Source organism: Panulirus ornatus, chromosome 5 (assembly GCF_036320965.1).
Source record: "Panulirus ornatus isolate Po-2019 chromosome 5, ASM3632096v1, whole genome shotgun sequence".
Lineage (NCBI taxonomy): Eukaryota > Metazoa > Arthropoda > Malacostraca > Decapoda > Palinuridae > Panulirus > Panulirus ornatus.
The window spans coordinates 20,230,784-20,257,819 of record NC_092228.1 but is presented as its reverse complement, the minus strand read 5'-3'; the positions used below and the strand labels follow the sequence as shown (position 1 = coordinate 20,257,819).

The 27,036-nt window shown below is 41.6% G+C and overlaps 1 protein-coding gene across 15 annotated transcripts in view; it reads right to left on the bottom strand.

Moving 5' to 3' along the window:
* Positions 1-27,036, bottom strand: part of LOC139748619 (uncharacterized) — a 448,759-nt gene that overhangs the window by 115,857 nt on the left and 305,866 nt on the right. The gene's annotated exons all lie outside the window — the stretch shown is intronic.

Sequence of the window (27,036 nt, the reverse complement as noted above, 5' to 3'; positions counted from 1 at the left end):
ACACAAGGCTTTCACAATCTCTTCTCTCTTCATCAAAACACTTTCCATGACTCTCCCACTTCGCATACACCCTTACCCAAACACTCTACATCTGCTACTCTATCATCAAAAACATTCAAGAATCCTTTAAAATATCGATGGGATCTTCTAATCTCATCATTACCTGTTACCACTTCCCCATTTGTCCCCTTTACATATACCCCCATTTGTTCTCTTGTTTTTCTCATATTAGCCTCCTTCCAAAATATAATTCTCCCAAAAGTTTACTGATGCTCACTCACCCAACTCTCATCAGCCCTCTTTTTCTACCCCTGCACTTTTCTCTTGACCCCCTGCTGTCTTCTCTTGTACATATCCCAATCATTTGCACTCTTTTCCTGTAAGTACTGTCCAAGCACCTTTCTTTCCTATTTCACTATGAACTTCACTTCATCATCCTATGACTCACTATCCTTTCCCACCAATTCAACTCCTTCCTTCCGCTTGCCACACATTTTTCTTGCACATGCCACATCTCTCATTTCTTACCAATTCCCATTCTTTCATTTACTCTCACCTCTTGCCATTCAACACTGAATCTATCCTGATATTTCTTCATACATGTCTCTTTTCCAAGGTAACTTACTTTCACAACCCTTTTCTCACACTTCATTTTTCCAAAAAACATTCAGAAATCTTCACCCCACCAGATGCCCCTCTGACCAAGTTCACTCTAAGAATTTTTTTTGCATGCCTATCATTTAGTACATAATCCAATAATGCACACTTACCATCTTTCCTCATCACCCACATTTTAAGTCAGGTACTTCCACTAAAGTCCTTTTTCAGCAAACAACTGCATAAGCTGCTCAAAATTCCTATTGACCATATTTAATACCCTATGTCCCCGTTACACCCTAAACTGCCACAATACTCACACGTACATTTAATTCATCCATACCAAAGATTTGCTTGATCTTTTGCAAGAAAACAGCTGACACACTCAGATGCCTGCACTTGCCTCTCATCATCTTTCTCCTCATGGACAATGCATAAGCACCATTAATCATCCCCATCACACATTACACTTCCATTACTAACCATATCAGTCTGTTGCTCACTTCCTTGCACTTTCAAATGATCTCATGACTGGCTTCAGCAGTAGTACTACCCCTTCCTCAAATTTTGCTGTGTCTTTATCCCAAGACATTCCCAAACCATTCTTCCCCTATACCTTTGAACTATGTTTCACTCAGAGCTCAGCATATGCAAGTTCCTTTCCTCATACATAATCTCTATTTCCCCTTTTTCTTCATTTTAGTTATATCCATACACAATCAATCATCCCAGCTTAAGCTTTTGAGGAGGAAGAGCACTCCTCACTTAGCTCCTTCTGTTCCATTCTTTAAAATTAAAATTCAAGAAGGGGAGGGTTTCCAACTTCCTGCTCCTGCACTTTTTTATCCTACCGCCCCCCACCTTTTTAGAATACACAATTGACAAAACATTTTGCTACAAATGTAGAAGTCATTTTTGGAAGAGCAGAAATGTAATCCAAATCTATTTCAACAGACACTTACTTTGAATATACTTGGTATGATAAGAGAAGCAGTTTGATCATTCTTTTTTCTAATTTCTTTTCAAAATACATGATTACATTACTAAGAGTGCTGTGATTTAGATGACAGTAATCTATCAATAAAATTTGCTTGCATTTCCAGACTTAACTATTTGCTAACCCTTCAGTGTCCAAAAATCAGCAACTCCTTGGTTCTAACCATTCCAAAATGGACATTTCACTAAATATGTATCTTTGTATGTATGTATGTGTATATATATATATATATATATATATATATATATATATATATATATATATATATATATATATCAAGGAAATAGACGCTTTACAAGCCCTGATTCAATCCACTGACAGCATGTCAACCCCGGTATACCACATCGATCCAATTCACTCTATTCCTTTCACCCTCCTGCATGTTCAGGCCCCGATCACACAAAATCTTTTTCACTCCATCTTTCCACCTCCAATTTGGTCTCCCACTTCTCCTAACACACACACACACACACACACACACACACACACACACACACACATTTTATATATTTATTTTGCTTTGTCGCTGTCTATCGCATTTGCGAGGTAGCGCAAGGAAAAAGAAGAAAGAAATGGCCCAACCCACCCCATACACAAGTATATACACACACATCCACACACGCAAATATACATACCTATACAATGTACCCATATATATACACACACAGACACGTACATATATACCAATGCACACAATTCACACTGTCTGCCTTTATTCATTCCCATCACCACCTCGCCACACATGGAATACCATCCCCCTCCCCCCTCATGTGTGCGAGGTTCACACTCAGTCTCCAGCTGTCATGCAATAATGCCCGAAACCACAGCTCCCTTTCCACATCCAGGCCCCACACAACATTCCATGGTTTACCCCAGACGCTTCACAAGCCCTGATTCAATCCACTGACAGCACGTCAACCCCAGTATACCACATCAATCCAATTCACTCTATTCCTTGCCCTCCTTTCACCCTCCTGCATGTTCAGGCCCCGATCACACAAAATCTTTTTCACTCCATCTTTCCACCTCCAATTTGGTCTCCCACTTCTCCTCGTTCCCTCCACCTCCAACACATATATCCTCTTGGTCAATCTTTCCTCACTCATTCTCTCCATGTGCCCAAACCATTTCTAAACACCCTCTTCTACTCTCTCAACCACGCTCTTTTTATTTCCACACATCTCTCTTACCCTTACGTTACTTACTCGATCAAACCACCTCACACCACACATTGTCCTCAAACATCTCACTTCCAGCACATCCATCCTCCTGCGCACAACTCTATCCATAGCCCACGCCTCGCAACCATACAACATTGTTGGAACCACTATTCCTTCAAACATACCCAGTTTTGCTTTCCGAGATAATGTTCTCAACTTCTACACATTCTTCAAGGCTCCCAGGATTTTCACCCCCTCCCCCACCCTATGATTCACTTCCACTTCCATGGTTCCATCCACTGCCAGATCCACTCCCAGATATCTAAAACATTTTACTTCCTCCAGCTTTTCTCCATTCAAAATTACCTCCCAATTGACTTGATCCTCAACCCTACTGTACCTAATAACCTTGCTCTTATTCACATTTACTCTCACCTTTCTTCGTCCACACACTTTATCAAACTCAATCATCAGCTTCTGCAGTTTCTCACATGAATCAGCCACCAGCGCTGTATCATCAGCGAACAACAACTGACTCACTTCCCAAGCTCTCTCATCCACAACAGACTTCATACTTGCCCCTCTTTCCAAAACTCTTGCATTCACCTCCCTAACAACCCCATCCATAAACAAATCAAACAACCATGGAGATATCACACACCCCTGCCGCAAACCTACATTCACTGAGAACCAATCACTTTCCTCTCTTCCTACACGTACACATGCCTTACATCCTTGATAAAAACTTTTCACTGCTTCTAACAACTTGCCTCCCACACCATATATTCTTAATACCTTACACAGAGTATCTCTATCAACCCTATCATATGCCTTCTCCAGATCCATAAATGCTACATACAAATCCATTTGCTTTTCTAAGTATTTCTCACATACATTCTTCAAAGCAAACACCTGATCCACACATCCTCTACCACTTCTGAAACCACACTGCTCTTCCCCTATCAGATGCTCTGTACATGCCTTCACCCTCTCAATCAATACCCTCCCATATAATTTACCAGGAATACTCAACAAACTTATACCTCTGTAATTTGAGCACTCACTTTTATCTGCTTTGCCTTTGTACAATGGCACTATGCACGCATTCCGCCAATCCTCAGGCACCTCACCATGAGTCATACATACATTAAATAACCTTACCAACTAGTCAATAATACAGTCACCCCCTTTTTTAATAAATTCCACTGCAATACCATCCAAACCTGCTGCCTTGCCGGCTTTCATCTTCCGCAAAGCTTTTACTACCTCTTCTCTGTTTATCAAATCATTTTCCCTAACCCTCTCACTTTGCACACCACCTCGACCAAAACACCCTATATCTGCCACTCTATCATCAAACACATTCAACAAACCTTCAAAATACTCACTACATCTCCTTCTCACATCACCGCTACTTGTTATCACCTCCCCATTTGCACCCTTCACTGAAGTTCCCATTTGCTTCCTTGTCTTACGCACTTTATTTACCTCCTTCCTGAACATCTTTTTATTCTCCCTAAAATTTAATGATACTCTCTCACCGCAACTCTCATTTGCCCTCTTTTTCACCTCTTGCACCCTTCTCTTGACCTCCTGTCTTTCTTTTATACATCTCCCACTCAATTGCATTTTTTCCCTGCAAAAATTGTCCAAATATATATATATCAACTTTCTAAAAGGGGTGTATAAATGTGTGTGGATGTATCCAAGATGAGAAAAAAGGAGAGATAGGAAGTATGTTAGAGGAAAGGAACCTGGATGTTTTGGCTCTGAGTGAAATGAAGCTCAAGGGTAAAGGGGAAGAGTGGTCTGGGAATGTCTTGGGAGTAAAGTCAGGGGTTAGTGAGACGACAAGAACAAGGGAAGGAGTAGCACTACTCCTGAAACAGGAGTGGTGGAGTATGTGATAGAGTGTAAGAAAGTAAACTCTAGATTGATATGGATAAAACTGAAAGTGGATGGAGAGAGATGGGTGATTATTGGTGCATATGCACCTGTGAATGAGAAGATAGATCATGAGAGGCAAGTGTTTTGGGAGCAGCTGAGGGAGTGTGTTAGTAGTTTTGATGCATGAGACTGGGTTATAGTGATGGGTGATTTGAATGCAAAGGTGAGCAATGTGGCAGTTGAGGGAATAATTGGTGTACATAGGGTGTTCAGTGTTGTAAATGGAAATGGAGAAGAGCTTGTAGATTTATGTGCTGAAAAAGGACTGGTGACTGGGAATACCTGGTTGAAAAAGAGAGATATACATAAGTATACATATGTAAGAAGGAGAGATGGCCAGAAAGCTTTACTGGATTATGTGTTAATTGACAGGTGCACGAAGGACATACTTTTGGATGTTAATGTGCTGAGAGGTGCAACTGGAGGGATGTCTGATCATTATCTTGTGGAGGCGAAGGTGAAGATTGGTCGAGGTTTTCAGAAAAGAAGAGAGAGAATGTTGGGGTGAAGAGAGTGGTGAGAGTGAGCGAGCTTGGGAAGGAGACTTGTGTGAGGAAGTACCAGGAGAGACTGAGTACAGAATGGAAAAAGGTGAGAACAAAGGAGGCAAGGGGAGTGGGGGAGGAATGGGATGTATTTAGGGAAGCAGTTATGGCTTGCGCAAAAGATGCTTGTGGCATGAGAAGCATGGGAGGTGGGCAGATTAGAAAGGGCAGTGAGTGGTGGGATGAAGAAGTAAGATTATTAGTGAAAGAGAAGAGAGAGGCATTTGAACTATTTTTGCAGGGAAATAATGCAAATGAGTGGGAGATGTATAAAAGAAAGAGGCAGGAGGTCAAGAGAAAGGTGCAAGAAGTGAAAAAGGGCAAATGAGGGTTGGGGTGAGAGAGTATCATCAAATTTTAGGGAGAATAAAAAGATGTTTTGGAAGGAGGTAAATAAAGTGCGTAAGGCAAGGGAGCAAATGGGAACTTCAGTGAAGGGGGCTAATGGGGAGGTAATAACAAGTAGTGGTGATGTGAGAGGAGATGGAGTGAGTATTTTGAAGGTTTGTTGAATGTGTTTGATGATAGAGTGGCAGATATAGGGTACTTTGGTAGAGGTGGTGTGCAAAGTGAAAGGGTTAGGGAAAATGAGTTGGTAAACAGAGAAGAGGTAGTAAAAGCTTTGCGGAAGATGAAAGCTGGCAAGGCAGTGGGTGTGGATGGTATTGCAGTGAAATTTATTAAAAAAGGGGGTGACTGTACTGTTGACTAGTTGGTAAGGTTATTTAATGTATGTATGACTCATGGTGAGGTGCCTGAGAATTGGCAGAATGCTTGCATAGTGCCATTGTACAAAGGCAAAGCAGATAAAAGTGAGTACTCAAATTACAGAGGTATAAGTTTGTTGAGTATTCCTGGGAAATTATATGGGAGGGTATTGATTGAGAGGATGAAAGCATGTACAGAGCATCTGATACGGAAGAGCAGTGTGGTTTCAGAAGTGGTAGAGGATGTGTGGATCAGGTGTATGCTTTGAAGAATGTATGTGAGAAATACTTAGAAAAACAAATGGATTTGTATGTAGCATTTATGGATCTGGAGAAGGCATATGATAGAGTTGATAGAGATACTCTGTGGAAGGTATTAAGAATATATGGTGTGGGAGGCGAGTTGTCAGAAGCAGTGAAAAGTTTTTATCGAGGATGTAAAGCACGTGTACGTGTAGGAAGAGAGGAAAGTGATTGGTTCTCGGTGAATGTAGGTTTGCGGCAGGGGTGTGTGATGTCTCCACGGTTGTTTAATTTGTTTATGGATGGGGTTGTTAGGGAGGTGAATGCAAGAGTTTTGGAAAGAGGGGCAAGTATGCAGTCTGTTGTGGATGAGAGAGCTTGGGAAGTGAGTCAGTTGTTGTTCGCTGATGATACAGCGCTGGTGGCTGATTCGTGTGAGAAACTGCAGAAGCTGGTGACTGAGTTTGGTAAAGTGTGTGAAAGAAGAAAGTTAAGAGTAAATGTGAATAAGAGCAAGGTTATTAGGTACAGTAGGGTTGAGGGTCAAGTCAATTGGGAGGTAAGTTTGAATGGAGAAAAACTGGAGGAAGTAAAGTGTTTTAGATATCTGGGAGTGGATCTGGCAGCGGATGGAACCATGGAAGTGGAAGTGAATCATAGTGTGGGGGAGGGGGCGAAAGCTATGGGAGTGTTGAAGAACATGTGGAAGTCGAGAACATTATCTCGGAAAGCAAAAATGGGTATGTTTGAAGGAATAGTGGTTCCAACAATGTTGTATGGTTGCGAGGCGTGGGCTATGGATAGAGTTGTGCGCAGGAGGATGGATGTGCTGGAAATGAGATGTTTGAGGACAATGTGTGGTGTGAGGTGGTTTGATCGAGTAAGTAACGTAAGGGTAAGAGAGATGTGTGGAAATAAAAAGAGCGTGGTTGAGAGAGCAGAAGAGGGTGTTTTGAAATGGTTTGGGCACATGGAGAGAGTGAGTGAGGAAAGATTGACCAAGAGGATATATGTGTCAGAGGTGGAGGGAACGAGGAGAAGTGGGAGACCAAATTAGAGGTGGAAAGATGGAGTGAAAAAGATTTTGTGTGATCGGGGCCAGAACATGCAGGAGGGTGAAAGGAGGGCAAGGAATAGAGTGAATTGGATCGATGTGGTATACCGGGGTTGACGTGCTGTCAGTGGATTGAATCAGGGCATGTGAAGCGTCTGGGGTAAACCATGGAAAGCTGTGTAGGTATGTATATTTGCGTGTGTGGACGTATGTATATACATGTGTATGGGGGTGGGTTGGGCCATTTCTTTTGTCTATTTCCTTGCGCTACCTCGCAAACGCGGGAGACAGCGACAAAGAAAAAAAAAAAATATATATATATATATATATATATATATATATATATATATATATATACACATACTTTTTTTTTTTTTTGATGCTACTACGTTTGTAAATCAAGAACCATTGCAACACAAACCTCGCCAGTTGGTAGAGTGTCCCGCAGTGTATCGAGACAGACGTCCCCAGAACTTTTTTAAAGGGGAAGTAAATGTTTATAGTTGTGTTACTGTAATGATAGTTTTCATACATGGTGCTTTGACAAGAAAATAGTGAAATTGGAAAAAAAAAAATGTAGCTTAGACATTGAAGCTTATTGATACAGTGGTTAAATTGATGAGAACTACTATTGATGTTTGAGTAAATAAATTATACATTTCCCTTTTCCATAGCCAGAGGTTGAACCAATATGTGACATTCATTTTCTCATTGCATTTCAAGCTAGAAGTTTCAGTTTTCTAAATTATTTCTTACTTTTTTCATATGTATATATATGTATATGTGCATGTGTGTATATGTTCGTGTGTATGTGTATGTATGTATGTATGTATATATGTATATATATATATATATATATATATATATATATATATATATATATATATATATATGTATATATATATATATATATATATATATATATATATATATATATATATATATATATATATATATATATATATATGAGAAGAGTGGGAGGTGGGTTGATTAGAAAGGGTAGTGAGTGGTGGGATGAAGAAGTAAGAGTATTAGTGAAAGAGAAGAGAGAGGCATTTGGACGATTTTTGCAGGCAAAAAATGCAGTTGAGTGGGAGACGTATAAAAGAAAGAGACAGGAGGTCAAGAGAAAGGTGCAAGAGGTGAAAAAAAGGGCAAATGAGAGTTGGGGTGAGAGAGTATCATTAAATTTTAGGGAGAATAAAAAGATGTTCTGGAAGGAGGTAAATAAAGTGCGTAAGACAAGGGAGCAAATGGGAACTTCAGTGAAGGGCGCAAATGGGGAGGTGATAACAAGTAGTGGTGATGTGAGAAGGAGATGGAGTGAGTATTTTGAAGGTTTGTTGAATGTGTTTGATGATAGAGTGGCAGATATAGGGTGTTTTGGTCGAGGTGGTGTGCAAAGTGAGAGGGTTAGGGAAAATGATTTGGTAAACAGAGAAGAGGTAGTAAAAGCTTTGCGGAAGATGAAAGCCGGCAAGGCAGCAGGTTTGGATGGTATTGCAGTGGAATTTATTAAAAAAGGGGGTGACTGTATTGTTGACTGGTTGGTAAGGTTATTTAATGTATGTATGACTCACGGTGAGGTGCCTGAGGATTGGCGGAATGCGTGCATAGTGCCATTGTACAAAGGCAAAGGGGATAAGAGTGAGTGCTCAAATTACAGAGGTATAAGTTTGTTGAGTATTCCTGGTAAATCATATGGGAGGGTATTGATTGAGAGGGTGAAGGCATGTACAGAGCATCAGATTGGGGAAGAGCAGTGTGGTTTCAGAAGTGGTAGAGGATGTGTGGATCAGGTGTTTGCTTTGAAGAATGTATGTGAGAAATACTTAGAAAAGCAAATGGATTTGTATGTAGCATTTATGGATCTGGAGAAGGCATATGATAGAGTTGATAGAGATGCTCTGTGGAAGGTATTGAGAATATATGGTGTGGGAGGCAAGTTGTTAGAAGCAGTGAAAAGTTTTTATCAAGGATGTAAGGCATGTGTACGAGTAGGAAGAGAGGAAAGTGATTGGTTCTCAGTGAATGTAGGTTTGCGGCAGGGGTGTGTGATGTCTCCATGGTTGTTAAATTTGTTTATGGACGGGGTTGTTAGGGAGGTGAATGCAAGAGTTTTGGAAAGAGGGGCAAGTATGAAGTCTGTTGGGGATGAGAGAGCTTGGGAAGTGAGTCAGTTGTTGTTCGCTGATGATACAGCGCTGGTGGCTGATTCATGTGAGAAACTGCAGAAGCTGGTGACTGAGTTTGGTAAAGTGTGTGAAAGAAGAAACTTAAGAGTAAATGTGAATAAGAGCAAGGTTATTAGGTACAGTAGGGTTGAGGGTCAAGTCAATTGGGAGGTGAGTTTGAATGGAGAAAAACTGGAAGAAGTGAAGTGTTTTAGATATCTGGGAGTGGATCTGGCAGCGGATGGAACCATGGAAGCGAAAGTGGATCATAGGGTGGGGGAGGGGGCGAAAATTCTGGGAGCCTTGAAGAATGTGTGGAAGTCGAGAACATTATCTCGGAAAGCAAAAATGGGTATGTTTGAAGGAATAGTGGTTCCAACAATGTTGTATGGTTGCGAGGCGTGGGCTATGGATAGAGTTGTGCGCAGGAGGATGGATGTGCTGGAAATGAGATGTTTGAGGACAATGTGTGGTGTGAGGTGGTTTGATAGAGTAAGTAACGTAAGGGTGAGAGAGATGTGTGGAAATAAAAAGAGCGTGGTTGAGAGAGCAGAAGAGGGTGTTTTGAAATGGTTTGGGCACATGGAGAGAATGAGTGAGGAAAGATTGACCAAGAGGATATATGTGTCGGAGGTGGAGGGAACTAGGAGAAGAGGGAGACCAAATTGGAGGTGGAAAGATGGAGTGAAAAAGATTTTGTGTGATCGGGGCCTGAACATGCAGGAGGGTGAAAGGAGGGCAAGGAATAGAGTGAATTGGAGCAATGTGGTATACCGGGGTTGACATGCTGTCAGTGGATTGAATCGAGGCATGTGAAGCGTCTGGGGTAAACCATGGAAAGCTGTGTAGGTATGTATATTTGCGTGTGTGGACATATGTATATACATGTGTATGGGGGTGGGTTGGGCCATTTCTTTCGTCTGTTTCCTTGCGCTACCTCGCAAACGCGGGGAGACAGCGACAAAGCAAAAAAAAAAAAAAAAAAAAAAAAAATATATATATATATATTTATTTATTTATTATACTTTATATATATATATATATATATATAATAATATATATAATATTATCCCTGGGGATAGGGGTGAAAGAATACTTCCCACGCATTCCTTGTGTGTCGTAGAAGGCGACTAGAGGGGACGGGAGCGGGGGGCCAGAAATCCTCCCCTCCTTGTTTTTTTGTTTTTTTTTTTAAATGAGAAACAGAAGAAGGAGTCACGAGGGGAGTGCTCATCCTCCTCGAAGGCTCAGACTAGGGTGTCTAAATGTGTGTGGATGTAACCAAGATGTGAAAAAAGGAGAGATAGGTAGTATGTTTGAGGAAAGGAACCTGGATGTTTTGGCTCTGAGTGAAACGAAGCTCAAGGGTAAAGGGGAAGAGTGGTTTGGGAATGTCTTTGGAGTCAAGTCAGTAGTTAGTGACAGGACAAGAGCAAGGGAAGGAGTAGCACTACTCCTGAAACAGGAGTTGTGGGAGTATGTGATTGAGTGTAAGAAAGTGAATTCTCGATTAATATGGGTAAAACTGAAAGTTGATGGAGAGAGATGGGTGATTATTGGTGCATATGCACCTGGGCATGAGAAGAAAGATCATGAGAGGCAAGTGTTTTGGGAGCAGCTGAATGAGTGTGTTAGTGGTTTTGATGCACGAGACCGGGTTATAGTGATGGGTGATTTGAATGCAAAGGTGAGTAATGTAGCAGTTGAGGGAATAATTGGTATACATGGGGTGTTCAGTGTTGTAAATGGAAATGGTGAAGAGCTTGTAGATCTATGTGCTGAAAAAGGACTGGTGATTGGGAATACCTGGTTTAAAAAGCGAGATATACATAAGTATACGTAAGTAAGTAGGAGAGTTGGCCAGAGAGCGTTATTGGATTACGTGTTAATTGACAGGCGCGCGAAAGAGAGACTTTTGGATGTTAATGTGCTGAGAGGTGCAACTGGAGGGATGTCTGATCATTATCTTGTGGAGGTTAAGGTGAAGATTTGTATGGGTTTTCAGAAAAGAAGAGTGAATGTTGGGGTGAAGAGGGTGGTGAGAGTAAGTGAGCTTGGGAAGGAGACTTGTGTGAGGAAGTACCAGGAGAGACTGAGTACAGAATGGAAAAAGGTGAGAACAATGGAAGTAAGGGGAGTGGGGAAGGAATGGGATGTATTTAGGGAATCGGTGATGGATTGCGCAAAAGATGCTTGTGGCATGAGAAGAGTGGGAGGTGGGTTGATTAGAAAGGGTAGTGAGTGGTGGGATGAAGAAGTAAGATTATTAGTGAAAGAGAAGAGAGAGGCATTTGGACGATTTTTGCAGGGAAAAAATGCAATTGAGTGGGAGATGTATAAAAGAAAGAGACAGGAGGTCAAGAGAAAGGTGCAAGAGGTGAAAAAGAGGGCAAATGAGAGTTGGGGTGAGAGAGTATCATTAAATTTTAGGGAGAATAAAAAGATGTTCTGGAAGGAGGTAAATAAAGTGCGTAAGACAAGGGAGCAAATGGGAACTTCAGTGAAGGGCGCTAATGGGGAGGTGATAACAAGTAGTGGTGATGTGAGAAGGAGATGGAGTGAGTATTTTGAAGGTTTGTTGAATGTGTTTGATGATAGAGTGGCAGATATAGGGTGTTTTGGTCGAGGTGGTGTGCAAAGTGAGAGGGTTAGGGAAAATGATTTGGTAAACAGAGAAGAGGTAGTAAAAGCTTTGCGGAAGATGAAAGCCGGCAAGGCAGCAGGTTTGGATGGTATTGCAGTGGAATTTATTAAAAAAGGGGGTGACTGTATTATTGACTGGTTGGTAAGGTTATTTAATGTATGTATGACTCATGGTGAGGTGCCTGAGGATTGGCGGAATGCGTGCATAGTGCCATTGTACAAAGGCAAAGGGGATAAGAGTGAGTGCTCAAATTACAGAGGTATAAGTTTGTTGAGTATTCCTGGTAAATTATATGGGAGGGTATTGATTGAGAGGGTGAAGGCATGTACAGAGCATCAGATTGGGGAAGAGCAGTGTGGTTTCAGAAGTGGTAGAGGATGTGTGGATCAGGTGTTTGCTTTGAAGAATGTATGTGAGAAATACTTAGAAAAGCAAATGGATTTGTATGTAGCATTTATGGATCTGGAGAAGGCATATGATAGAGTTGATAGAGATGCTCTGTGGAAGGTATTAAGAATATATGGTGTGGGAGGCAAGTTGTTAGAAGCAGTGAAAAGTTTTTATCGAGGATGTAAGGCATGTGTACGTGTAGGAAGAGAGGAAAGTGATTGGTTCTCAGTGAATGTAGGTTTGCGGCAGGGGTGTGTGATGTCTCCATGGTTGTTTAATTTGTTTATGGATGGGGTTATTAGGGAGGTAAATGCAAGAGTTTTGGAAAGAGGGGCAAGTATGAAGTCTGTTGGGGATGAGAGAGCTTGGGAAGTGAGTCAGTTGTTGTTCGCTGATGATACAGCGCTGGTGGCTGATTCATGTGAGAAACTGCAGAAGCTGGTGACTGAGTTTGGTAAAGTGTGTGAAAGAAGAAAGTTAAGAGTAAATGTGAATAAGAGCAAGGTTATTAGGTACAGTAGGGTTGAGGGTCAAGTCAATTGGGAGGTGAGTTTGAATGGAGAAAAACTGGAGGAAGTAAAGTGTTTTAGATATCAGGGAGTGGATCTGGCAGCGGATGGAACCATGGAAGCGGAAGTGGATCATAGTGTGGGGGAGGGGGCGAAAATCCTGGGAGCCTTGAAGAATGTGTGGAAGTCGAGAACATTATCTCGGAAAGCAAAAATGGGTATGTTTGAAGGAATAGTGGTTCCAACAATGTTGTATGGTTGCGAGGCGTGGGCTATGGATAGAGTTGTGCGCAGGAGGATGGATGTGCTGGAAATGAGATGTTTGAGGACAATGTGTGGTGTGAGGTGGTTTGATCGAGTAAGTAACGTAAGGGTAAGAGAGATGTGTGGAAATAAAAAGAGCGTGGTTGAGAGAGCAGAAGAGGGTGTTTTGAAATGGTTTGGGCACATGGAGAGAATGAGTGAGGAAAGATTGACCAAGAGGATATATGTGTCGGAGGTGGAGGGAACGAGGAGAAGAGGGAGACCAAATTGGAGGTGGAAAGATGGAGTGAAAAAGATTTTGTGTGATCGGGGCCAGAACATGCAGGAGGGTGAAAGGAGGGCAAGGAATAGAGTGAATTGGAGCGATGTGGTATACCGGGGTTGACGTGCTGTCAGTGGATTGAATCAGGCATGTGAAGCGTCTGGGGTAAACCATGGAAAGCTGTGTAGGTATGTATATTTGCGTGTGTGGACGTATGTATATACATGTGTATGGGGGTGGGTTGGGCCATTTCTTTTGTCTATTTCCTTGCGCTACCTCGCAAACGCGGGAGACAGCGACAAAGAAAAAAAAAAAATATATATATAATATAATATATATATATATATATATATATATATATATTTACACCATACTTTTTTTTTTTTTTGATGCTACTACGTTTTTAAATCAAGAACCCTTGCAACACAAACCTCGCCAGTTGGTAGAGTGTCCCGCAGTGTATCGAGACAGACGTCCCAGAACTTTTTTAAAGGGGAAGTAAATGTTTATAGTTGTGTTACTGTAAAGATAGTTTTCATACATTGGTGCTTTGACAAGAAAATAGTGAAATTGGAAAAAAAAAAAATGTAGCTTAGACATTGAAGCTTATTGATACAGTGGTTAAATTGATGAGAACTACTATTGATGTTTGAGTAAATAAATTATACATTTCCCTTTTCCATAGCCAGAGGTTGAACCAATATGTGACATTCATTTTCTCATTGCATTTCAAGCTAGAAGTTTCAGTTTTCTAAATTATTTCTTACTTTTTTCATATGTATATATTGTATATGTGCATGTGTGTATATGTTTGTGTGTATGTGTATGTATGTATGTATGTATATATGTATATATATATATATATATATTATATAATATATATATATATATATATATATATATATGTATATATATATATATATATATATATATATATATATATACTATATATATATATATATATATATATTAATATATGAGAAGAGTGGGAGGTGGGTTATTAGAAAGGGTAGTGTTGTGGGATGAAGAAGTAAGAGTATTAGTGAAAGAGAAGAGAGGCATTTGGACGATTTTTGCAGGCAAAAAATGCAGTTGAGTGGGAGACGTATAAAAGAAAGAGACAGGAGGTCAAGAGAAAGGTGCAAGAGGTGAAAAAAAGGGCAAATGAGAGTTGGGGTGAGAGAGTATCATTAAATTTTAGGGAGAATAAAAAGATGTTCTGGAAGGAGGTAAATAAAGTGCGTAAGACAAGGGAGCAAATGGGAACTTCAGTGAAGGGCGCAAATGGGGAGGTGATAACAAGTAGTGGTGATGTGAGAAGGAGATGGAGTGAGTATTTTGAAGGTTTGTTGAATGTGTTTGATGATAGAGTGGCAGATATAGGGTGTTTTGGTCGAGGTGGTGTGCAAAGTGAGAGGGTTAGGGAAAATGATTTGGTAAACAGAGAAGAGGTAGTAAAAGCTTTGCGGAAGATGAAAGCCGGCAAGGCAGCAGGTTTGGATGGTATTGCAGTGGAATTTATTAAAAAAGGGGGTGACTGTATTGTTGACTGGTTGGTAAGGTTATTTAATGTATGTATGACTCACGGTGAGGTGCCTGAGGATTGGCGGAATGCGTGCATAGTGCCATTGTACAAAGGCAAAGGGGATAAGAGTGAGTGCTCAAATTACAGAGGTATAAGTTTGTTGAGTATTCCTGGTAAATCATATGGGAGGGTATTGATTGAGAGGGTGAAGGCATGTACAGAGCATCAGATTGGGGAAGAGCAGTGTGGTTTCAGAAGTGGTAGAGGATGTGTGGATCAGGTGTTTGCTTTGAAGAATGTATGTGAGAAATACTTAGAAAAGCAAATGGATTTGTATGTAGCATTTATGGATCTGGAGAAGGCATATGATAGAGTTGATAGAGATGCTCTGTGGAAGGTATTGAGAATATATGGTGTGGGAGGCAAGTTGTTAGAAGCAGTGAAAAGTTTTTATCAAGGATGTAAGGCATGTGTACGAGTAGGAAGAGAGGAAAGTGATTGGTTCTCAGTGAATGTAGGTTTGCGGCAGGGGTGTGTGATGTCTCCATGGTTGTTAAATTTGTTTATGGACGGGGTTGTTAGGGAGGTGAATGCAAGAGTTTTGGAAAGAGGGGCAAGTATGAAGTCTGTTGGGGATGAGAGAGCTTGGGAAGTGAGTCAGTTGTTGTTCGCTGATGATACAGCGCTGGTGGCTGATTCATGTGAGAAACTGCAGAAGCTGGTGACTGAGTTTGGTAAAGTGTGTGAAAGAAGAAACTTAAGAGTAAATGTGAATAAGAGCAAGGTTATTAGGTACAGTAGGGTTGAGGGTCAAGTCAATTGGGAGGTGAGTTTGAATGGAGAAAAACTGGAAGAAGTGAAGTGTTTTAGATATCTGGGAGTGGATCTGGCAGCGGATGGAACCATGGAAGCGAAAGTGGATCATAGGGTGGGGGAGGGGGCGAAAATTCTGGGAGCCTTGAAGAATGTGTGGAAGTCGAGAACATTATCTCGGAAAGCAAAAATGGGTATGTTTGAAGGAATAGTGGTTCCAACAATGTTGTATGGTTGCGAGGCGTGGGCTATGGATAGAGTTGTGCGCAGGAGGATGGATGTGCTGGAAATGAGATGTTTGAGGACAATGTGTGGTGTGAGGTGGTTTGATAGAGTAAGTAACGTAAGGGTGAGAGAGATGTGTGGAAATAAAAAGAGCGTGGTTGAGAGAGCAGAAGAGGGTGTTTTGAAATGGTTTGGGCACATGGAGAGAATGAGTGAGGAAAGATTGACCAAGAGGATATATGTGTCGGAGGTGGAGGGAACTAGGAGAAGAGGGAGACCAAATTGGAGGTGGAAAGATGGAGTGAAAAAGATTTTGTGTGATCGGGGCCTGAACATGCAGGAGGGTGAAAGGAGGGCAAGGAATAGAGTGAATTGGAGCAATGTGGTATACCGGGGTTGACATGCTGTCAGTGGATTGAATCGAGGCATGTGAAGCGTCTGGGGTAAACCATGGAAAGCTGTGTAGGTATGTATATTTGCGTGTGTGGACATATGTATATACATGTGTATGGGGGTGGGTTGGGCCATTTCTTTCGTCTGTTTCCTTGCGCTACCTCGCAAACGCGGGAGACAGCGACAAAGCAAAAAAAAAAAAAAAAAAAAAAAAAATATATATATATATATTTATTTATTTATTATACTTTATATATATATATATATATATATATATATATATATATATATTATCCCTGGGGATAGGGGTGAAAGAATACTTCCCACGCATTCCTTGTGTGTCGTAGAAGGCGACTAGAGGGGACGGGAGCGGGGGGCCAGAAATCCTCCCCTCCTTGTTTTTTTGTTTTTTTTTTAAATGAGAAACAGAAGAAGGAGTCACGAGGGGAGTGCTCATCCTCCTCGAAGGCTCAGACTAGGGTGTCTAAATGTGTGTGGATGTAACCAAGATGTGAAAAAAGGAGAGATAGGTAGTATGTTTGAGGAAAGGAACCTGGATGTTTTGGCTCTGAGTGAAACGAAGCTCAAGGGTAAAGGGGAAGAGTGGTTTGGGATTGTCTTGGGAGTAAAGTCAGGAGTTAGTGACAGGACAAGAGCAAGGGAAGGAGTAGCACTACTCCTGAAACAGGAGTTGTGGGAGTATGTGATTGAATGTAAGAAAGTAAATTCTCGATTAATATGGGTAAAACTGAAAGTTGATGGAGAGAGATGGGTGATTATTGGTGCATATGCACCTGGGCATGAGAAGAAAGATCATGAGAGGCAAGTGTTTTGTGAGCAGCTGAATGAGTGTGTTAGTGGTTTTGATGCACGAGACCGGGTTATAGTGATGGGTGATTTGAATGCAAAGGTGAGTAATGTAGCAGTTGAGGGAATAATTGGTATACATGGGGTGTTCAGTGTTGTAAATGGAAATGGTGAAGAGCTTGTAGATCTATGTGCTGAAAAAGGACTGGTGATTGGGAATACCTGGTTTAAAAAGCGAGATATACATAAGTATACGTAAAGTAGGAGAGTTGGCCAGAGAGCGTTATTGGATTACGTGTTAATTGACAGGCGCGCGAAAGAGAGACTTTTGGATGTTAATGTGCTGAGAGGTGCAACTGGAGGGATGTCTGATCATTATCTTGTGGAGGTTAAGGTGAAGATTTGTATGGGTTTTCAGAAAAGAAGAGTGAATGTTGGGGTGAAGAGGGTGGTGAGAGTAAGTGAGCTTGGGAAGGAGACTTGTGTGAGGAAGTACCAGGAGAGACTGAGTACAGAATGGAAAAAGGTGAGAACAATGGAAGTAAGGGGAGTGGGGAAGGAATGGGATGTATTTAGGGAATCGGTGATGGATTGCGCAAAAGATGCTTGTGGCATGAGAAGAGTGGGAGGTGGGTTGATTAGAAAGGGTAGTGAGTGGTGGGATGAAGAAGTAAGATTATTAGTGAAAGAGAAGAGAGAGGCATTTGGATGATTTTTGCAGGGAAACAATGCAATTAAGTGGGAAAAAATGCAATTGAGTGGGAGATGTATAAAAGAAAGAGACAGGAGGTCAAGAGAAAGGTGCAAGAGGTGAAAAAGAGGGCAAATGAGAGTTGGGGTGAGAGAGTATCATTAAATTTTAGGGAGAATAAAAAGATGTTCTGGAAGGAGGTAAATAAAGTGCGTAAGACAAGGGAGCAAATGGGAACTTCAGTGAAGGGCGCTAATGGGGAGGTGATAACAAGTAGTGGTGATGTGAGAAGGAGATGGAGTGAGTATTTTGAAGGTTTGTTGAATGTGTTTGATGATAGAGTGGCAGATATAGGGTGTTTTGGTCGAGGTGGTGTGCAAAGTGAGAGGGTTAGGGAAAATGATTTGGTAAACAGAGAAGAGATAGTAAAAGCTTTGCGGAAGATGAAAGCCGGCAAGGCAGCAGGTTTGGATGGTATTGAGGTGGAATTTATTAAAAAAGGGGGTGACTGTATTATTGACTGGTTGGTAAGGTTATTTAATGTATGTATGACTCACGGAGAGGTGCCTGAGAATTGGCGGAATGCGTGCATAGTGCCACTGTACAAAGGCAAAGGGGATAAGAGTGAGTGCTCAAATTACAGAGGTATAAGTTTGTGAGTATTCCTGGTAAATTATATGGGAGGGTATTGATTGAGAGGGTGAAGGCATGTACAGAGCATCAGATTGGGGAAGAGCAGTGTGGTTTCAGAAGTGGTAGAGGATGTGTGGATCAGGTGTTTGCTTTGAAGAATGTATGTGAGAAATACTTAGAAAAGCAAATGGATTTGTATGTAGCATTTATGGATCTGGAGAAGGCATATGATAGAGTTGATAGCGATGCTCTGTGGAAGGTATTAAGAATATATGGAGTGGGAGGCAAGTTGTTAGAAGCAGTGAAAAGTTTTTATCGAGGATGTGAGGCATGTGTACGTGTAGGAAGAGAGGAAAGTGATTGGTTCTCAGTGAATGTAGGTTTGTGGCAGGGGTGTGGGATGTCTCCATGGTTGTTCAATTTGTTTATGGATGGGGTTGTTAGGGAGGTAAATGCAAGAGTTTTGGAAAGAGGGGCAAGTATGAAGTCTGTTGGGGATGAGAGAGCTTGGAAAGTGAGTCAGTTATTGTTCGCTGATGATACAGCGCTGGTGGCTGATTCATGTGAGAAACTGCAGAAGCTGGTGACTGAGTTTGGTAAAGTGTGTGAAAGAAAAAAGTTAAGAGTAAATGTGAATAAGAGCAAGGTAATTAGGTACAGTAGGGTTGAGGGTCAAGTCAATTGGGAGGTGAGTTTGAATGGAGAAAAACTGGAGGAAGTAAAGTGTTTTAGATATCAGGGAGTGGATCTGGCAGCGGATGGAACCATGGAAGGGGAAGTAGATCATAGAGTGGGGGAGGGGGCGAAAATCCTGGGAGCCTTGAAGAATGTGTGGAAGTCGAGAACATTATCTCGGAAAGCAAAAATGGGTATGTTTGAAGGAATAGTGGTTCCAACAATGTTGTATGGTTGCGAGGCGTGGGCTATGGATAGAGTCGTGCGCAGGAGGATGGATGTGCTGGAAATGAGATGTTTGAGGACAATATGTGGTGTGAGGTGGTTTGATCGAGTAAGTAACGTAAGGGTAAGAGAGATGTGTGGAAATAAAAAAAGTGTGGTTGAGAGAGCAGAAGAGGGTGTTTTGAAATGGTTCGGGCACATGGAGAGAATGAGTGAGGAAAGATTGACCAAGAGAATATATGTGTCGGAGGTGGAGGGAACGAGGAGAAGAGGGAGACCAAATTGGAGGTGGAAAGATGGAGTGAAAAAGATTTTGTGTGATCGGGGCCTGAACATGCAGGAGGGTGAAAGGAGGGCAAGGAATAGAGTGAATTGGAGCGATGTGGTATACCGGGGTTGACGTGCTGTCAGTGGATTGAATCAAGGCATGTGAAGCGTCTGGGGTAAACCATGGAAAGCTGTGTAGGTATGTATATTTGCGTGTGTGGACGTATTTATATACATGTGTATGGGGGTGGGTTGGGCCATTTCTTTCGTCTGTTTCCTTGCGCTACCTCGCAAACGCGGGAGACAGCGACAAAGCAAAAAATATATATATATATATATATATATATATTATCCCTGGGGATAGGGGAGAAAGAATACTTCCCACGTATTCCCTGCGTGTCGTAGAAGGCGACTAAAAGGGAAGGGAGCGGGGGGCTGGAAATCCTCCTTTCTCGTCCCCCCCCCCCCCCCCCCAAAGAAGGAACAGAGAAGGGGGCCAGGTGAGGATATTCCCTCAAAGGCCCAGTCCTCTGTTCTTAGCGCTACCTCGCTAATGCGGGAAATGGCGAATAGTATGAAAAAAAAAAATATATATATATATATATATATATATATATATATATATATATATATATATCTTTTCTTTCTTTTAAACTATTTGCCATTTCCCGCGTTAGCGAGGTAGCGTTAAGAACAGAGGACCAGGCCTTTTTTGGAATATCCTCACCTGGCCCCCTCTGTTCCTTCTTTTGGAAAATCAAAAAAAAAAAAAAAAAAAACGAGAGGGGAGGACTTCCAGCCCCCCGCTCCCTCCCCTTTTAGTCGCCTTCTACGACACGCAGGGAATACGTGGGAAGTATTCTTAATCCCCTATCCCCAGGGATAATATATATATATATATACATTTATATATATATTTTATTATTATTATTATCTTTATCATTATACTTAACTGCCGTCTCCCGTGTTAGCGATTTAGTGCAAGGAAACAGACGAAGAATGGCCTAACCCTCCCAAATACACATGTATGTATATATATTAACACCCACACATGCACATATATATTTCAACTTATACATATATATCCATACTTGCTGCCTTCATCCATTCCCAGTGCCACCCCACCACACACAAAATAGCATCCCCCCTTCCATCAAGGCACTACCAGGAACTGACAAAAAGGCCACATTCGTTCACATTTGAGTCTCTAGCTGTCATGTGTAATGCACTGAAACCACAGCTCCCTTTCCACATCCAGGCCCCACAAAAATTTCCATGATTTACCCCAGATGCCTTACACACCCTGGTTCAATCCACTGACAGCACATCGACCCCAGTATACCACATCATTCCAATTCAATTTATTCCGTGCACACCTTTCACCCTCCTGCATGTTCAGGCCCCGATCACTCAAAATCTCTTTCACTCCATCTTTCCACCTCCAATTTGGTCTCCCACTTCTCGTTCCCTCCACCTCTGACACACATATATCCTTCTGGTCAATCTTTCCTCACTCATTCTCTCCATGTGACTAAACCATTTCAAAACATCCTCTTCTGCTCTCTCAACCACACTATTACCACACCTCTCTCTTACCCTATTATTACTTACTCGATCAAACCACCCCACCGGTATGTCCAGGCCCTGATCACTCGAAATCTTTTTCACTCCATCCTTCCACTTCCAATTTGGTCTCCCGGTTCCCCTTTATCCCTCCACCTTTGACACATATATCCTCTTTGTCAATCTTTCCTCATTTATTCTCTCCATGTGCCCAAACCATTTTAACATACCCACTTCTGCTCCCTTAACCATACTCTTCATCAACACACATCTCTCTCACCCTTTCATTACTTACTCGATCAAACCACAACACATATTGTCCTCACGCATTTCATCTCCAACACATACATCCTCCTCATGCCTTGCAACCATATAACATTGTTGGAACCACTATTCCTTCAAACATGCCCATTTTTGCTCAGAGATAAAGTCCTTGCCTTCCACACATTCTTCAACACTCCCAGAACCTTTACCCCCTCCCCCACCCTATGACTCACCTTCACTTCCATGATTCCATTCGCTGTTAAGTCCACTCCCAGATATCTAAAACAGTTCACTTCCTACAGTTTTCTCCATTCAAACTTACCTCCCAATTAACTTGTCCCTCAACCTTAAATCATTCATAATTGCATGCCTTCATCCATTCCTGGAACTACCCTGCCAAAACCACAGCTCCCTATCCAACTTGAGGCCCCACACACATTTCTACAGTTTACCCAGGACATTTCACATGTCCTGGTTCAGTCCACTGACAGCACGTCGACCCCAGTATACCACATCGTTCCAATTCGCTCTATTCCTTGAATGCCTCTCACCCTCCTGTATGTTTAGGCCCTAATGCCTCAAAATATTTTTCATTTCATCCTTCAAACTCCAATTTGGTCTCCCTCTTCTCCTTATTCCCTCCACCTCTTATCATTTCAACTCACCCTCTTCTGCTCTCTCAACCACAATCTTTTTAATTCCGTTCCTCTCTTACCCTTTCATAACTTACTCGATTAAACCACATCACGCAACATATTGTCCTCAAACAGTTCATTTCCAACACATCTACCCTCATCTGTACAACCCTATCTATAGCCCAAGCAACACAACCATATAACATTGATGGAACTAATATTCCTTCAAACACATCCATTTTTGCTCTTCAAGATAACATTATCTCCTTCCACACGTTCTTCACTGCTCCCAGAATCTTCACCCCCTTCCCCCACCCTGTGACTCATTTCCACTTCCATGGTTCCATTCGCTACCAAGTCCACTCCCAGATATCTAAAACACTTCACTTCCTCAAATTTTTCTCTATTAAAACTTACATCCCAATCAACCTGTCCCTCAACCCTACTGAACCTAATAACTGAGCTCTTATTCACATTTACTATCAACTTTTGCCTTTCATACACTTTTTCAAACTCAGTCACCAACTTCAGCAGTTGTTTGCTCAAATCGGAGGTGGAAGAATGGAGTGAAAAAGATTTTGAGCAATCGGGGACTGAACATACAGGAGGGTGAAATGCATGCAAGGAACAGAGTGAATTGGAACAATGTGGTATACCGGGGTCAACATGCTGTCAGTGGATTGAACCAGGGTATGTGAAGCGTCTGGGGTAAACCATGGAAAGTTTTGTGGGGCTTGGATGTGGAAAGAGAGCTGTGGTTTACGTGCACTACACATGACAGCTAGAGAGAGAGTGTGAACAAATGTGGTCTTTGTTCTTTTTCTAGCGCAACTTCACATGCATGCATGGGGAGGGGGGTGCCATTTCATGTGTGGCAGGGTGGCGGTGGGAATGGATGAAGGCAGCATGTATAAATAAGTACATGTGTATACATGTATATATCTGTGTATATGTATGCATACGTTGAAATGTATAGGTATGTATATGTGCATAATAAATTTTCTTTTCTTTTTTATTATTATACTTTGTCGCCGTCTCCCATGTTAGTGAGGTAGCCCAAGGAAACAGACGAAAGAATGGCCAAACCCACCCACATGCACATGTATATACATACACCTCTACACACGCAAATATACATACCTATACATCTCAACGTATACATATATATACATGCACAGACATATACATATATAAACATGTACCTAATCCATAGTCTGCCCTTATTCATTCCCGTCACCAACCCGCCACACATGAAATGACAGCCCCCTCCCTCCGCATGTGAGCGAGGCAGCGCTAGGAAAAGACAACAAAGGCCACATTCGTTCACACTCAGTCTCTAGCTGTCATGTATAATGAACCGAAACCACAGCTCCCTTTCCACATCCAGGCCCCACAAAACTTTCCATGGTTTACCCAACACACTTCACATGCCCTGGTTCAATCCAATGACAGCACATCGACCTCGGTATACCACATCGTTCCAATTCACTCTATTCCTTGCACACCTTTCACCCTCCTGCATGTTCAGGCCCCGATCACACAAAATGTTTTTCACTCAATCTTTCCACCTCCTATTTGGTCTCCCACTTCTCCTCATTCCCTCCACCTCTGACACATTTATCCTCTTGGTCAATCTTTCCTCACTCATTCTCTCCATGTGCCCAAACATTTCAAAACACCCTCTTCTGCTCTCTCAACCACACTCTTTTTATTACCACACCTCCCTCTTACCCTTTCATTACTTACTCGATCAAAGTACCTCACACCACATATTGTCCTCAAACATCTCATTTCCAGCACATCCACCCTCCTCCGCAAAATTCTATCTATACCCCACGATTCGCAACCATATAACATTGTTGGAACCCCTGTTCCTTCAAACATACCCATTTTTGCTTTCCAAGATTAACGTTCTCGACTTCCATACATTTTTCAATGCTCCCAGAACTTTCACCCCTCCACCACCCTATGATTCACTTTCACTTCTATGGTTCCATCCACTGCAAAATCCACTCCCAGATATCTAAAACACTTTACTTCCTCCAGTTTTTCTCCATTCAAACTTACCACCCAATTGACTTGTCCCTCAACCCTACTGTACCTAATAACCTTGCTCTTATTCACATTTACTCTCAGCTTTCTTCTTCCACACACTTTATCAAACTCAATCATCAGCTTCTGCAGTTTATCACCATAATCAGCCATCAGCGCTGTATCATCAGCGAACAATAACTGACTCATTTGCCAAGCTCTCATAAACAACGGACTGCATACTTGCCCCTTTCCAAAACTCTTGCATTCACCTCTCTAACAACCACATCCATAAATAAATTAAGCAACCATGGAGACATCATGCACCCCTGCCGCAAACCAACATTCATTGAGAACCACTTTCCCCTCTTCCTACTCGTACACATGCCTTACATCCTCGATAAAAACTTTTCACAGCTTCTAACAACTTGCCTCCCACACTATATATTCTTAGTACCTTCCACAGAGCATCTCTATCAACTCTATCATATGCCTTCTCCAGATCCACAAATGCTACATACAAATCCATTCGCTTTTCTAAGTATTTCTTACATACATTCTTCAAAGCAAACACCTGATCCACACATCCTCTACCACTTCTGTAACCACGCTGCTCTTCCCCAATCTGATACTCTGTACATGCTATATAGATCTGTGGGGCCTGGATGTGGAAAGGGAGCCGTGGTTTCGGGGATTATTTCATGACAGCTAGAGACTGAGTGTGAACGAATGGTGCCTTTGTTGTCTTTTCCTACTGCTACCTCGCACACATGAGGGGGAGGGGGATGGTATTCCATGTGTGGCGAGGTGGCGATAAATGAATAAAGGCAGACAGTATTAATTATGTACATGTGTATATATGTATGTGTCTGTGTGTGTATATATATGTGTACATTGAGATGTATAGGTATGTATATTTGCATGTGTGGACGTGTATGGATATACATCGTGTATGGGGGTGGGTTGGGCCATTTCTTCGTCTGTTTCCTTGCGCTACCTCGCAAACGCGGGAGACAGCGACAAAGCAAAATAAATATAAATATTTTTTTTTTTTTGCTTTGTCACTGTCTCCAAAGCAAAATATATATATATATATATATATATATATATATATATATATATATATATATATATATATATATATATATATATATATATATATATATGTCTGTGTATGTGTATGTTGATATGTATGTATATAAGCATGTAAGGGTGTTTATATATAAAGTGTGGATGTGCAATTCCCCAACTGTTTCCAGGCACTACCTCGCTGAGATGGGAAACGGTGATCAAGTATGTATATTTATGTATTCATTTCATCATACTTAATCCATATCAGTGTGGTAGTGCCAGGAAACAGAAGAATGGCCAATCCACACATATATATAAATGCCCTTACAGGGATATATACATATATACATATTCATTCATGTACATATTCATACTTGATTGCCTCATTCATTCCTGGTGCTACCCCACCCAGCAGAAAACAACATCGCTACCCCCTGCTTCAGCGAGGTAACACCAGGACAACAGACAAAAAGGCCACATTCACTCACACTCAGTCTCTAGCTGTCATGTGTAATGCACCGAAACCACAGCTCCATCCACAGACCTTTCCATGGTTTATCCCAGAAGTTTCACATGCCCTGGTTCAGTCCACTGACAGCACGTTGATCCCGGTATACATCATTCCAATTCACTCTATTCTTCAGATACCTCTTGCCCTCCTATATGTTCAGGCTCTAACCACTCAAAATCTTTTTCACTTCGTCCTTCTACCTCCAATTAGGTGTCACACTTCTTGCTCCCTCAACCTCTGACATATATATCCTCTTTGGCAGTCTCTCCTCACTCATTCTCTTCATGTCTCTCCTCACTCATTCTCTTCATATGTCCAAACCATTTCAAAACACCATCTTCTGCTCTCTCAATCACACTCTTTTCATTATCATACCTCTCTCTTACCCTTTAATCACTTACTCGATCAAACCACCTCACACCACATATTGTCCTCAAACATACTTCCAACACATCCACCTTCCTCCTACAACTCAGTCCCTCGTAACCATGTTAAAACTACTAATCCTTCAAACATATCAATTTTTGCTCTCCGAGATAACATGCTCTCTTTCCACATAATTCTTCATTGATCCCAGCAACTTGACCGCTCCACCACCTTGTGACTCACTTCCACTTCCATGGTTCATACACTGCCAAGTCCACTCCCAGATATCTAAAATCCTTCACTTCCTCCAGTTTTTCTCCTTTCAAACTTACATCCCAACTAACATATCCATCACCCTGTTGAACTTAATAACCTTGTTCTTATTCACATTTACTCTCAGCTTTCTCCTTTCACACACTTTTCCGAAATCAGTCACCAACTTCTGTAGTTTCTCACTTGAATCAGCCACCAGTGCTGTATCAACGGCAAACAACAATTGACTCACTTCCCAGGCCCTCTCATCCCCAACATACTGCATATGCACCCCTCTCTCCAAAACTCTTGCATCTGCCTCCCAATCCACCCCATTCATAAACACATTAAACAACCATGGTGACATCACTCTCTCTCTTCCTTCTTGTAAATATGCCTTACACCCTTGATAAAAACTTCTCACTACTTCTTGCAGCTTACCTCCCACACTATATATTCTTACGACCTTCCATAAAACATCTCTATCAACCTTATCATATGCCTTCTCCAGATCCATAAATGCTACATACAAATCCACCTGTTCTTCCAGCATCTTTCATATACATTCTTCAAAGTAGACACCTGATCCACACATT